The sequence below is a fragment of the Marmota flaviventris genome, chromosome 17 (genome assembly GCF_047511675.1).
Source record: "Marmota flaviventris isolate mMarFla1 chromosome 17, mMarFla1.hap1, whole genome shotgun sequence".
NCBI classification, from domain to species: Eukaryota; Metazoa; Chordata; class Mammalia; order Rodentia; family Sciuridae; genus Marmota; species Marmota flaviventris.
Window position 1 is genome coordinate 71,393,202 of NC_092514.1, and position 13,847 is coordinate 71,407,048.

The following is a 13,847-nucleotide window of genomic DNA, read 5'->3' on the forward strand; positions in this document are numbered from 1 at the left end:
CCTGGCCTTCCCCGGGCTCCAGACTTCCCCCGGCCAGATGTTCCTGGGATTAGTGCATGCCCATGATCCTGGAGGATGAGCCTCGGCTCCCAGAGGCTCCCTGAAACTTGCCTGCAGGTGGGGGGAGGCAGGCAGGAGGAGGCCTCCCAGGGGCCCTGCGGCGCCCGCTGTTGGCAGCCCCGGGGCGGCAGGGGTGCGTGAGCAGATGCTCATTCCCTGTCCCAGGCAGACCTGCCTCAAGGTCTGTGTCCCCCTCTGCCTGGGCCAGGCTCAGGTGCTTTGGCTTTTCAGTTCTCCGGGATCTGTCATTACGAGGTCACACGTGTTTCCTCTGCCGCCTTCCTGCCTTCCTCGTCCAAACTCCGGCCTCTCTGTCCACCCCCAGGCAGCCATGCAAACCAAAACCTGTCCCCCCAGGTAGTTCACAGCGCCTCTGGCCTCCCGCCTTCCTCTGACCACCTAACGAGAGCAGACGGTAAGACCCCGCCTCAGAAGGTCCTGCCCCACACCCAGGAGGAAGGCAGGCGGCCCAGAGTGGCCAAGGAGGGTCTGCCCACGGGCCTGGCTGGGCTGCCTGCCCCGTCTGTTGGCCTGAGATCGTGCCCTTTGCCTGGGCACCCTTGCACATGGCTGTCTGCGCGTCAATCACACCTGTGCAATGAATTCTCAACGAACAAACCCCAACCCCCCGGGATTTGGAGAGCTTCAGGGTAACAACAATTGGGGTGCCGGAGGGTGGCTCAGGGAGCGGGCAGGCAGCTTCCCCCCCTCCCCCCGCCCTCTGCGGCTCCTCATCCGCGTCCTTCCCGTATCCTTCTTAATAGACGGGCAACCTCAGAGTTCCCCGAGCTCTCTGAGCCACTGGAGCAAACTGACCCAGCCCAAGGAGGGGGTCACGGGAACCCCCATTTGCACCCTAGCTGGTCAAAAGGCCAAGGAAAAGCTGAGGTTGCGGCTCAGCGGAGACCTTGTCTAGCACGTGCAAGGCCCTGGGTTCCATCCTCAGCACCACATAAAATAAGTAAAATAAAGGTATTGTGTCCAACCACAACTGAAGAATCAATGTTAAAAAAAAAAAGGCCCAAGGAAAACTACCCGGAGCTGGCCACTGGGGGCTGCCGTGTGGGCTCAGCCGGCCGCAGGTGGCGGTGTCAGAGACACCCAGCCAGCTCTGTCTGCCGGGCGGGACTGCCTGGCAGCTTGGGGTGTGGGAGGATCCCCAACACACACCTGGTGTCAGAAGGGTCTGGGACGTGGGTGGATGCGGGGACAGAGCCGGAGCCGGGAGTTGGTTCCCTACACCCGGCCATCCCCAGCTACCCCAGCGCAGGGAGAGCGGCTGGCTATCACTTGGCCAATAAAGATGGGCGGTCCGTCACGTGGGCTGCATTTTACTTTTTAAAAAGGCCATTTGAGCAGGAGGGCACCCAGGACGGAGAGCTCCCCGACTGTGTGAGTTGACTTGACGGGAAGCAGCACACAGCCCTGGTGGGATCCGTCCACAGCTGGCCTGTTAGGGCACGTCCAGGCCTCCTGCACCGCGAGGACCAGTGTCTAAGACCCACTCACTCACTCACCCCCACCTCTGGTCGGCTGTGCCCCGACTCTTCTGGAGGCAGCAGTGCCGCACCCCTCGCCTGACACCCCGCGGTGTTCCGCAAGCCCGGGCAGGCCGACTGCTGCCAGCAGAAAGCACGGCACCAATAAGCCCAGGTCAAATTGCTGCCATCACCCTGCTTCTCTCTGCCCAAGTCACTCTGCTTGAAGGGTTGGTGCACACAGGCATAGAGGAAGGTTTTTGATTGTGTTTTACTTGCTGCGTGACTTCGAGCAAGTTGCCTAATCTCTCTGTGCCTCTGTTTCTCATCAATAAGATAGGGGTAATAACCATAGCTACTAATATGGGTCAGGCACAGTTATGGGCACTTTACATGTGATTATGCATTGACACTCTATTAATCACCCTACGAGGTCAGAATTATATTCAAATTTAGTAGACCAATAAAACAGGAAGCCAAGGAACAGAGATGTTAAGTAATTTGCACAGGATTACACAGCCTGATGGTGGCAGGGCCCCAGCAACAGCCTATAGGCTATTTTGTGCTCCTACTGTAGCCCCTTTCTCAAGGTACATGTAACATCCTTAGGACAGGGCCTGGCGCAGGGCATGCAGCATGAACTGAATTAGCTGCCACTCTTATTATTAGAGAAAGGAGTAAGGACCCCATGCCCCTCTAATGGCCCGACACCAGGCCCAAGGCCCACTCACCCACTGGGCCCTTCCCCAGTAGCCAGCCTGGGGAGCAGGGCCTGGGCAGGGGCTGCCGTGAGGCCAGGTGCCCGGAGCCCACTCCCCAGCAACCGCCTCTCCCTGCCCTTCGAGCACCTGCCCAGACCCGGGGAACTGGCCCAGGATCAACCCCGTCGCCTCTGACCTTCCTGATGTCCATCCCCCACCACCGCCTCGTTCTGTCTGGATTCTCCAAAGTCACCCTCAGAGGTGGCTCCAGAGACACTGCGAGAATCAGACCAGAGCAGTGTTAATGAGGCCCCAGGGACCTGTCTGTGAGCTGCCACCTGGAAAGGTGACCACCGGAGCCGCTGGGCACCGGCCTGACCTGAGTCAGGGCGAGGAGGCTGGGAGCGAGGCCCCTATCCCACAGCTCTCCCATCAGGGTGGGGAGCCCAAAGCCCGCGCTGGCTCTGTGACTTCCTGTCACTCACAGAATGGGGTGGACCGTTCCAAAGCACAGGCTCAGGGGCCTGGCAGAGCCTACACTTGGCCTCTCAGATCATGACCTGAGACCCCCCAGGCCATCAGGGATGAGGGCCACAGGAGGAAAGGCCAGCCCCCATGCTGATGGGCAGTGAGCCCTTGGAGGGGACAGCCCAGGAGATACCAGCAGAGAAATGGGACATCCCAGCAGCCGGTCACTGAGCAGGGGCAGTGGCCAGGTTGGGCGTGCTCACATGGGCAAGGCCCCTCCCTTGTCCTCTAAGGGCCAAGGGTAAACGAGAAGCCCCAGGGGCTTGTGCCTGCAAGTGTGCTGTGGTGTCCTCCAGGGCCAGTGCCCAGTCTTCTTGGGGGAGACCGTCTTTCCTGTGTCCTGTTCTGTAGGAAGAATGGCCTCTCCTCTCCCTAGCCCTCCGTGTGCCCACCCGTGCCCAGGGCCCCACCGCATGCTGGCTCATACTGAGGTGGAGAATGCTCCGGAATCCCCCAGCCCCCGAGTGCTGCCGGCTGGAGCCAAAACCCCTGCTTCTGACGGCCCCCCTCCCCCATGGCCACTCCCAGGAGGCACTGCTGCCTTGGGGGATGTGGACAGCCCCTGGGGGAAGACTGGGGTGGCGAGTTCCGAGTCACAGGAGCCCGGTTCCTCCACAGGCTGAGAGCAGAAAAGTGAGCCTCCACGGAGACTGCTCCGGGGGGGGCCAAGACCCAGGGGAGGGGCCCTGGGCAATCCCAAGAACGGGCCTCGGGAGGCTCTGGGGGGTGGGGTGGGCGGGTGGACTCGGGTATGGGGGCAGCTCCAGGAAGCAGGGCTCCTTACCAACCGCCCAGGCAGCATCTCGGCCCCTGGCTGCCCAGTGCAGAATGGAGTCAAGATCTGATCAGCTTCTGTGACCTGGCTGGGGGCAGGAAGACCCGGGATGGGGAGGAAAGAGGGTGGTCCCTAGGGCAAGCTGCTCCCCAGCCCCTCCGTGGGGAAGAAGCCGTGCTCACCTCCTTTCCTCGCCCTGCACCGTCCCAGAGGAGAAGCGCAGGTGCCTCCTCCTCCTGCCCCCTCCTCCTGCCTCCCTGAGGACCGGTGGCCTCGCAGCCCTACTAAGCCCCGGGATGTGCCATGGTTACCAAGGAATCAGGCCAAATTCAAAGATGTCAATTTCAGGTGATGAATGATCAAACCCTTCCTAATTTGCATGTTAAATTTCCTCGTGGAGGAAATAAATAGCCTCAGTTCATCAGAGAAGAGCTTTCCCCGGGAGCCCTTCATTAAAGGCGGCAGCGAGTGCTTCAGAGCGCTTCATTTGCATGTTCCGCTCCACGTGCTCTGGGGAGTCTGGGGGCGCAGCCACGGTCTGCCAGGATCGGCCCTGGGAAACGCACCAGTGGCTGGAAGTGGGGGGAATGGGGGTGCGAGGAGGGTGTGGCTGGGCTTGCATCTCTATATGTCCCACACTGTTTGGGGCAGAGGAGCCATGGGGTCTGGGTCCCTGGTCCCACCTGAATTTGCAGTGTGACCCTGGACGGGTCACTTTGTCTCTTGGCTTCAATTTTGTGCATCTATTAACCGGGGGAGCGGGCACACGAGCTGCCTGGGGGACAGCCAGGCCACCCTGGGGAGTGCAAAGCCTGGGCTGATTGAGGCACGTGGCTTGGCTGTGTGGCTGTGTGGCGCTGGGCTCAGGCTGTGTGCCCCAAGAAAACGGTGGGTGGACACACGGGGCTTAGGAAACAGTGACACTCTCTGTTGACCCCAGCTTCAAAGGGCAATGGGAGCTCCCCACCAAGGAAACGTCCTCCTTGACCCGTCCACCATTCTCGATGCCCCATTGTGATCCCGTAAACAAGGGGGTGCTGAGGGAGCCTGGCAGACGTTGGAGGGGAGTGAGGCAGGGACAGAGCCTCTGATCCAGGGGGCCAGCCCAGCCGGTCCCTCCATGTCCCCAGGCACCCAGGCTGACTAGGAAAATGCCACCCAAACCCAACCAGCTCTTGGCATCTTTGCAGCCGTCTCCTGGAATGATGGACAGCTGGGTAGCCCCCGGGATCCAAGCAGCACCCAGCGGAGAGCTGAGGCCTGGTTTCAATTCCAGTTCTGACCTGAGCCCCTGTCCTGTCCCTGGGACGTCACCTCCACTCAGGGCCGTGGAGGCCAGCAGAGGCATTCTTTTGCTGTGTGACTGACTCTCGGGACCTTTGCTGTCTACCCTCCACACCCTGAGTGTCCCCCTTCCCTCCGCTGGAGTCCCCTGAGGTGACTCATCTGTCCCTGGCTTCCTTAGAAGTGAGGACCCCACTTCCTCCCCACGCCAGGACCATTAAGCAGAGTTCCAGGAAGCAGGTTGCTATGGAAACCAAGCCAGCCAGGTCTCTCTTGCTTTTGATCCTTCCCTCTTACACTTTGACCTTATTAGTTTTAATTGACATGATTGTTGCCATGTCCCCCCGAGGCACCAGGAGCCAGCTGCGTCTTGCCTCTCACGGCCGGCCCTGACCCGGGAGGTGCTCCTGGCACCTGTCTCCCTCCTGCCCGCCGCCTCTGCTCTGTTTTCCTGCTGAGGCGGGCCTGGCCCTGTCCAGGAAGAGCCTGTGGTCAAGCGGGAGGCGGCTCCGGGGTGGCGGGGGATGGAGTCTAGAGCCACATTAGGGCTGCTGCATGCCCAGGAGCCCCAGGTCACCAAGATCCACAGCACAACCCCGTGCTCTTCCTCTAGTGGCCTCAACCTCCCCACCAACACCCAGCCGGCCTGCAGGACACCGGTTCTTAAGGGAAAGTAATGGTTCCTGGGGCATATTTGGCGGTGTCCAGAGATATTCTGGGCTGTCACAACTGCGGTATGTGGCAATTGGCACCTAGTGGGTAGAGGCTAGGAGGCTGCTAGCCCCGCAGGACGTGCAGGATGGCCCTCTATACCGCCCCGTGGCGCCAGAGTTACGAGGTCAGGAGCCAGAGGCATGAGGTCAGCTGGTCCAGCTGCCCCTAGAAGTCCTGCAAACTGTGCCGTCCTCTGCTGCAGGAGGTGGGTCCTGGGGTGCAGATGGGCTCCCAGCTGCCTTCCCACCTGCCTGGCCCTTGAGAGTGGGAGGAGCGGCCTCCAGGTCAGGGGAAGGACAGCGTGAGGGCCACTGCTTCCTCCCGCCCCTCCCCCACCCCTCCCTGTGGATTACGACATCTCTAAACTCGTTAACTTTTAATTACTACCTTCCCTCTGCCTGAGTACACTGGCTCCGTGCCACGGACATCTCTATTAAAATTCAATTTACGTCCATCATAACTAATTCCTGCACTTCAGCTTTCTCACTGTCAGCCTTCAATTTTCAGACAAGATGTCCAAACTCATGGCCCAGTTGGAGTAAATCTCCAAGGAGGCAGATGGCATCTGGATCCACTGAGGAAGAGGAGCTGGGAGTTGCTGGGACACTGGAAATGAGGCTGTGGCCTGGAAGGAGTGGTGGGGACCCTGCCCCAGGGGAGCAGCAAGGTAGACTGAGTGGGGAGGGCAGAAGCACTTCCTGGGTGGCTCACAGACTGCCCTTCCTGCCCAGAGAGCCACCAGTGACCAGTCTCAGTTCCGTGTGCTTGATCTTGGGTGATTTCACAGCTGCCCGGAGGTAGCTGCTGGTTTTGGCTCCCATTGTATACACTAGGCACCCGAGGTGGGATGTGTCTGTCGATTGCTGAGGGACACACAGCCAGTTGGTGCTGGGAACAGGACTGGGAGGTGCTGGGATCTTGGAAGATGAGCAAGCGTTTCCCAGGAAGCAAAGGTAAGTGAGGTCAGCAGGGGGGGGGGGCGAGGAATGGGGAGAGGGGGGACTGAACAGCGGAGACCACAGGTAAGTCCTGCCCCGCCATAGAGTGAGCCGGGGAGGGGCAGGAAGGGTCCTCCCTGCCTTGACTCATCGCCTGCTACAATGTCCCCACCTCTCCTCCGATGTGGCTTCCACTCAGTGCCGTGGTTCCTAAACCAGAGTCTTCAGCTGAGACCTCTCTCCTTCTTGCTGCTGGACAGCTCCACCTGACCCCTCTCCAACACCAGAGCAAGCCTCCTGCTCTGCCAGGGCCTCCTCCTCCACCGCCTGGCCATCCCCTTCCTCCCTCCCCCACTGCCAGCGGACCCAGTCAGCCAAGCTCACCTCCTAACCATGTCGCAGGGCCACCTGTCCCTCCACCTCCACCTCACCAAGATGGCCCCACCAACTCCCTCCTGCCACCACCAACCGGCCCCTGACCGCTCTCCACCACTTCCTGCCCAGCTGCCCGAGAAAACCTTCCATCCAGTCACATCCCTTTCCTGGGAAAGACAAAGTCTTTGAGTAGCCAAAGAGCCCCCGTTGCACCTGGCCTGTCCAGCTCCTGGTGTCCACCACCCCCACCCACATCCTTGGCCACTCTGGCCTCCTTTCAGCTGCCCCAGCCTGGCCGTGTCCCAACGTGTTGCTCCCTGGACGTGCCCTCTCCTGCCGGATCTGGCCCAGGCAGGTCAATTCCCTGGTGCTGGGCACCCCAGTGGGATCCTCTCAGCCTGTGTTTTCTCTTGAGCCCTCGTCACAACTGGCAGCCATCGGTACTCGCTTAGGAGGTGAGGACCTCGTGCCTGGTTAGCACTGCATCAGCTGGGTCTGGTCACGGCCGCGGGCCCTGCCCTGTGTGTGGAGGTGGCCAGTGTCCCCTGCCAGCAGCACTCCTCTCACATCTAGTCCACACCCAGGGGCTCTTCTTGCTCTGTCCCAGGGCAGCATCTTCCAGGCCGCCCCCCCAGCTCCTGCTCACCACCCCTCTCCCTGCCGGAAACGTCAACGCTTGCCTGTCACCTGCCGTCACTCCTCAGCCTGGATGCAAGGCCAGCATCACCTTGCAGACTGTCCTCCTGATGGACAGATGCTGGCATCGACTCTCATTCCTTTGCCGGGCTCCAGGCAGAAAACCTGGCACTGGTCTCTGCTCCATGGTTTTGAGCTTGGGCAGGAAACGGAAGCTGAGCCTCGGGTTCGTGCCTCCTGATCAGGGTGCTGATGGTGAGGGACCGAGAAGGGCAACCTCGATGAAAGTGGCAGCAGGGACCAGGAAGAGGCAGGTGACTGGAGTTTTTAGTGGCAGTTAATAGACATGGGGCACTTAGATCAGGACGGGGCCCAGGCTAAGCTTTGGGTAAGTCTCAGCCGTGGGTATTCTGGTGTAGTGATTAGAAGGTTGTCCAGGACCATCCCCAATAGGCTGAGGCCTGCAAGTGTACCTACTCTGTGAAAGGACACATACCCCAAGGTGACACTGAGCAGGGGAGGAACGTAGGCCTGGGGTGCAAAAGGTCCCCAGTGAAACCCGACTCTCCAAATACTGCTGTGTGGCCTGGGGCAAGTTGCTGAGCCTCTGTGGAGCTGCGATTCCTAGTCACACAGCAGAGGAGCTAACTGCACCAGTGTCCCGGCTGGTTGCTGCCACACCCATCACTGGCTCAGTACCCTCTGGGAGCTGCTCTCTGGGCTCTGCCTCGGCAGTGGCTCTCGCTTCTAAGGGGAGGCCAGGGAGGGCTGGAGGAGAAGCCAGTCACAGCCGCTGCTGGAGTGACCAAGTCTGCCCACGTCCCTGCCTCTGTGCCCCTCGCCAGGGCGGCCACTCACAGGAGCTTTCTTCTCTATGCAGCAGTGCCCGTGAGCTTCCAGACCCCTCAGCTCTACCTGGACGGAGTCACCTGGACAGTGTGGCTGACCAGCTCCCACCCAGCAGGCAGCCCTGGCCTCAGCAGAGGGCCCTTGGGGCAGAAGAAGGACACCTAGTGATGGGGCAGGGACAGAGGTCCCCAATCAGGAAGCCTGAGGGTGTCTGGGCAGAAGAGAAAACGCTGGGTCTGTTGGACCTCTTGGTTCCTGTGTTTGAGCTCTGGATGACCCCAGGCAAGTTCCAGAGCTTCTCTGGCCTCGGGTTCCTCATTTTCAGAATGAAGTGCGGCTGCGAGACCAGAGTATGTAAACTGCCTGGCACCGCCCGGGCCTCCATAAACCTCAGCTCTCCTCGGAGCGGGGAGCGGGTGTGCCTGGTTACGCACGGCAAGCTGCGCACGTCCGCGTATGCGCATGCGCGAGGAGTCTACGGCGCGGACCTTATTTTCTTATCTAAGTGTGAGAACAATTATGGGAGGGAGACTTAGCACGAGGGGACAAAGTCATCTGGTTGATGACCTCGCCAGGACCTGGCCACAGGGACAGGTGGTATCGTCCACCGCAGCCCTTGCTGGTGCAATAGGTGTGAACTGAGGCTGAACTGATTTAACTCCAGGGAGTGGCTCCGAGGGCGGAGGGTACCCGGTGGGAGGGCAGCGCTGACTGATGGAAGAGGCTCAGGGAAACCCAGGAGGGCCTGACCTTCATGGCTTCACGTGCGTTCTCGTTCCATGCAATCAGAAAACCGCAGACACCTACATGCGGCGCACAGGTTCATAGCCGAGAGCAGCAGGCAAGACCAAAGGAATCCTGCTCCCACATGCTGGCCAACGCTCTGACCTGATCCATCCAGAGGAACGTCGTGTCCAGTCCCACCCGCAGCCTGCACTCCGCGGGCACACTGTGAGGCTGTGCACCTATCTGAGGGGAGGGGCTGGCATTGGGACCAAGAGCTTTGGGAGGATCTTCCCCGGCCATGTCCCACTCTTGTAAGAAAAGGGACCTCATTTCTAAGGCTCAGTGTCACTTTGTACCCAGACCCACCACTGAGTCACTTTATTTCTCACACTGAGAATTCAAGGCTGGGTTCAGAATGGATAGAGATTTGTCACCCACAAGGGTGACCCTCAGAGCACTTGCCAACTGAGGTGCTTTAGAGAGGGTTCTGGAGTGGAGCAGGGGGGCAGGGGTAGGTGTGCAGCCCCAGGTGGCCAGGCGGAGGACACAGACGCGCCTGCACTGTGAGTTCTGGTGGCTTGTTAGCAGATCTGTCCCGCGATTCCCCCAAGTCACACACCCTGCGTTTGTATCCTGGTGGGTGCCATCTACTCCACATCTGGGCCCCACGTGTGTCTACGGGGCTTGAGCCACAGAATCTCACATAATCATTGCAGTGACTCCTGAGGTGGGCATTACCAAGGAACCAAAGTTGGTGATAATGCTGTCCTAGGCTGCCCTAGGTCACAGAGTTAATGGGCGGGGGTTGCACTCAGGGAGTCCAAGACCAAAGTCTCCACCCCCAACAGTGGATGAGGACCACTTGTCACTGTCACTCTACAGTCTCCTGCCCCATAGTCACATGTGGTTGATGATGGGCTACGTCTACCACAGGGGTCCCATAAGTTTACCCAGGAGCTAGAGAATTCCCATCACATAGTGATGCCATTCTTCGGACATGTCCCCAGTCACTAAGCAATGTGTCACTAAGATGGAATGGCTTGCCCTTGAGTGACCGACTCTCTCTTCCTCTCCCTCTCTCTCACACCCCAGATGTGTTTGGTGACAGATCCCACCAGGAATAAAGACTCTCAGACAGTGGCCCTGGACAGAAACTTCTTCCTTCGGATCCAGGGTGGGAAGCGTCATTAGATTGAAGGCAGCACTTCTAATCTCATTTTCTCTCAACTTGCTGAGTAAATTTAGCCATTTCTCTGCCTGAAATATGGACATTATCACCCTACTCCAAGCCTGGGGCGTGTAAAAGATGAAGAAGTCCTCGGAACCCCCCAGTAGCCTGGGAGCCCCAGGATGCCGAGCCGGCCAACCTGCTTTGAAAGTCATTGTTCACCGTGCATTCATTTAAAAGCTGAACCTGGAGCATTTTGTTGAACCACTGGCTGAATTGGGGTTATTATGAACGTCGAAATGAATAATGGCATAAATGGGTTCAAACACGCTGAGCAAAAAATGCATACATTTGAATAAACATAAATTCAAGTGTTATTATCAGCATTCTGCCCACAATGAAACTGAGGTAAGTCACTTGCTGGAGGCCAGGGGTCTAGATGTATTGATATACATACATAAATAGGATATGCTGTGTGCTAAATAGTTATAAAGGGAGCAAGGATAGAAAGCTTTTGACGGAAGATTGACTGCTGCTGTAAGGGGAAGTGGTGATGGGAATCTAGTGGCAAATGCTATGGCAAGAATGATGCAGGTAAGCCTCACCTGTGGCTTCTACAGCCCTGGGTGGGAGGCCTGGGAGGAGTTCACTACAGAGAGAAGGAAGCCCCCCTGGGACCTTGGCAGTGGTGCAATCTGGTGGATATGATTGTGTCCAGTGATCCAACCCAGGCTCCCCTCTCATGGGGCCACCGGATGTCAGGCACCTTCTGTTATAAAGCATAACATACACACAGCTATGGGGTACTGTTGCCAAAAAGACTGAATGTGAATCTAGTCATCAGGATATCACGGCACAAATGCACCATTATGGAAATTCGACAAGACTAGCCAGACTCACAAGTATGTTGATGCCTTGCCTAGCGGGCGGGCGGGGGGGGGGGGAATCCGGAGGAAGAGTTCTAGATTGAAGAAGTATAAAGGACAATGACAGATAGATAAATACAACATGTGTCCTTGATTAGCTCCTGCATCGAGCAGTGAGAACAATCCAGTGGCCACAGAGGACACTGGACTCGAGAAGGGGCTGCCGGGATAAATGGAGCCACTTGCAGAGGACTGAGTATCAGGTGGCAGTACTGCATCAGTGCTGAGTCTCCTGAGTGTGGTTCTGTGGGAGAGTGCCTTGTCCTTAGAAAATCCCACTCACAGGAAATGACAGGATGCTCACAACAAGTTCTTAAATAGTTGCGCAAAAATAGTGCATGCATATGTGTGTGCATGCGGAGAGTGGGAAAGCGAGCCACAGAGGCAACTGGTGAATGAACAAACACACACGTGGGGTCACAGCACCGCACCTGCCATTTCCTAAGATTTGTCAATTTTCAAAATGAAAGAAAGAACGAGAGAGAGAGAACATCTGTTGTGGATCACCCTGCCCCTTCCCAAACTGGGAATGGATACAGGTGGCTTCTATTTTTTCCCCTTCTGTTAACGACCTTTGCTCTCTTTCCCCACCACAGGGCTGAGGTGTGGGAACGCCTGTGCCCTGTGCCCTGGCCAATTGTGATGCAAATGACACTCCCACTGGGATTGGTCAGGGGTGACCAGAGCTGGACCAATCAGAACCCACTGTCTGTAACTGTGATCCCGGAACTTCTCAGGGTCCCTAACCTCTAAACCTAGAGGCGGGCACAGCTGAACAGCCTACAGGGAAGGGGGCCTGGCATGTCAGGTTCCAGGTTCTGAAGCTTGGGGTCCCTGGAACTGCCAAGGTTCTGAGGGCTCTGACTGCAGGAATAAATGTTGGGGGACACATTGTGGACAGTCACACAGAACAGAGGGGGGCATGTGGCATGTGTGTGTGCATGTGTGTGTGCACATATGTGCATGACAGAGCATGCTAGAGAAAGCGTGTGGGCAGTCAGAGAGGCTTTCAAGAGAAGGCACCTGGGCTGGGTGCTGCAGGAGACAGAAGACTCTGAAAGGCGTGTTCTTCCAAGTGCAGGGGATGGGACAAAGGCGGGTGTGTCAGGAGGGTGCTACCCTGGGGCCGGGAAGTAGCAGCAGGTAAGGACAGGCCATCAGAAGCGGACCATGAAGAGTCCGGAGGCCACACTAAGGAATGCAGACCTCACCTTATGGACACAGCAAGTGTTCGATTCAAGGAACCCCCTGACCAGACCCACGTTCAGGGATGTTCAGCGACACCATCACCGCCATGCCACGGCAGCCAAGGCGCCTGTGGCAGAGGCAAAGGGATGAGTCTCCACGTGGAAGCTCGTTTATTTCTCCTGAATGACTTCCACCCAAGACAGCTATAAAATGGGATATCTGCATTCTCCCCATTGCTTTGTTTTCCAGAATCTGCAAAGCACAGTTAGCAGAAAGAGTGCTCCAGACACTTTAAGGAGGCAGTTGCAGCGATCCTCCTCCATGAGACGCAGCGTGGCACAGGGCGAGGAGCTGCAGCTCGGGCGTCACGAAACGCACGTCTGATGCCTGCTCAGCAATCTGACCTGGGGGGGGGGGTCTTTAATTTCTTTACAGGTTGGCTCACCTGTAAAATGCAGAGGAGAACTGACCCTGGTCATTGGTTGTGGGCAGGATTAAATGACACAGGCGCAGGGCATGCAGAATGCCTCCCTATGAGATTCCCTTTCATTGACAGTGACGATGATCACTGCCAACAGTTGGATCCTGACCACTAACTGGACACCTCCAGGGGCAAGAGCCAACTGTTTCCAAAGGTGGCCCAGCCCCCTCCACGGGTGAGCAAGACCATGCTTCAGCCGCGCTGGACTCTGCTCCTGCCTGGTACCCACCCTCCTCGTGTGGTGGCAGTTTAGGGCACCGAGGGAGGAGCCCTGACCCAGATACAGAGCAGATGCTCCTCCCCTGGGATCCTGCTCCGGTTCCCTGTCAGAAGTCAAGGGCGGGCGGGGAGGCCCTGCACGGCCACCATCTGCAAGCTCTTGGTTGTCCACCAAGCACGTCCACCACCCAGGAGGATGAGAGGTTCTCCAGAGACTGTCAACTGCCCCAGGAGTACCAGGCTGCGGTCAGGAGCAGCTCTGAATCTCCGGCTGAAAACCATCGCCGAGGCTGCTGGGAGGCCCCTCTGGTCACTTATGTGTTCCCTGGAGAAATAGGCCGAGAGCAGCCAGCACGTAAGGGTCCCTTGCTGTCCGGTCCAGGTGCCCTGCAGGAGGGGAGGACTGTCCTTCCCTCCTTTCCTGCTCCCTTCTTGGCCAATGTGGCCACACCACACCAGCCAATTCAGCCCAGGGCCAGGGTAGGTGGACTTGGGGGGGGGTCACCCCAACTCTGACTCTCCTGCTTCATAAAGGGAAAGGCTGGCTCTCTGGGAAGGACAGCCCCGTCAGCAATTAGACCCCCTCCTCTCATTTGCATTCCTGTCCCAGCAGTAGATCTGTATCAACATCCCCAGGGCAAGACAATCTTGTTTCCCCAACAAAACCGATTATGCACATCAGGCCCGGGGATTAATCACCAGCCACCGAGATGGGAGGATCAGGGTAAGAGGGAGAGAGGCCACATCCCTGCTGAGTAGGGCCAGCGGCCAGCTGGGGCCAGGATGGGTTGGGGGCTGCCT

The 13,847-nt window shown here is 58.1% G+C and overlaps 1 protein-coding gene across 1 annotated transcript in view; it reads right to left on the minus strand.

The window, feature by feature from the left end:
- Positions 1 to 13,847, minus strand: part of Sdk2 (sidekick cell adhesion molecule 2) — a 137,308-nt gene that overhangs the window by 114,075 nt on the left and 9,386 nt on the right. The gene's annotated exons all lie outside the window — the stretch shown is intronic.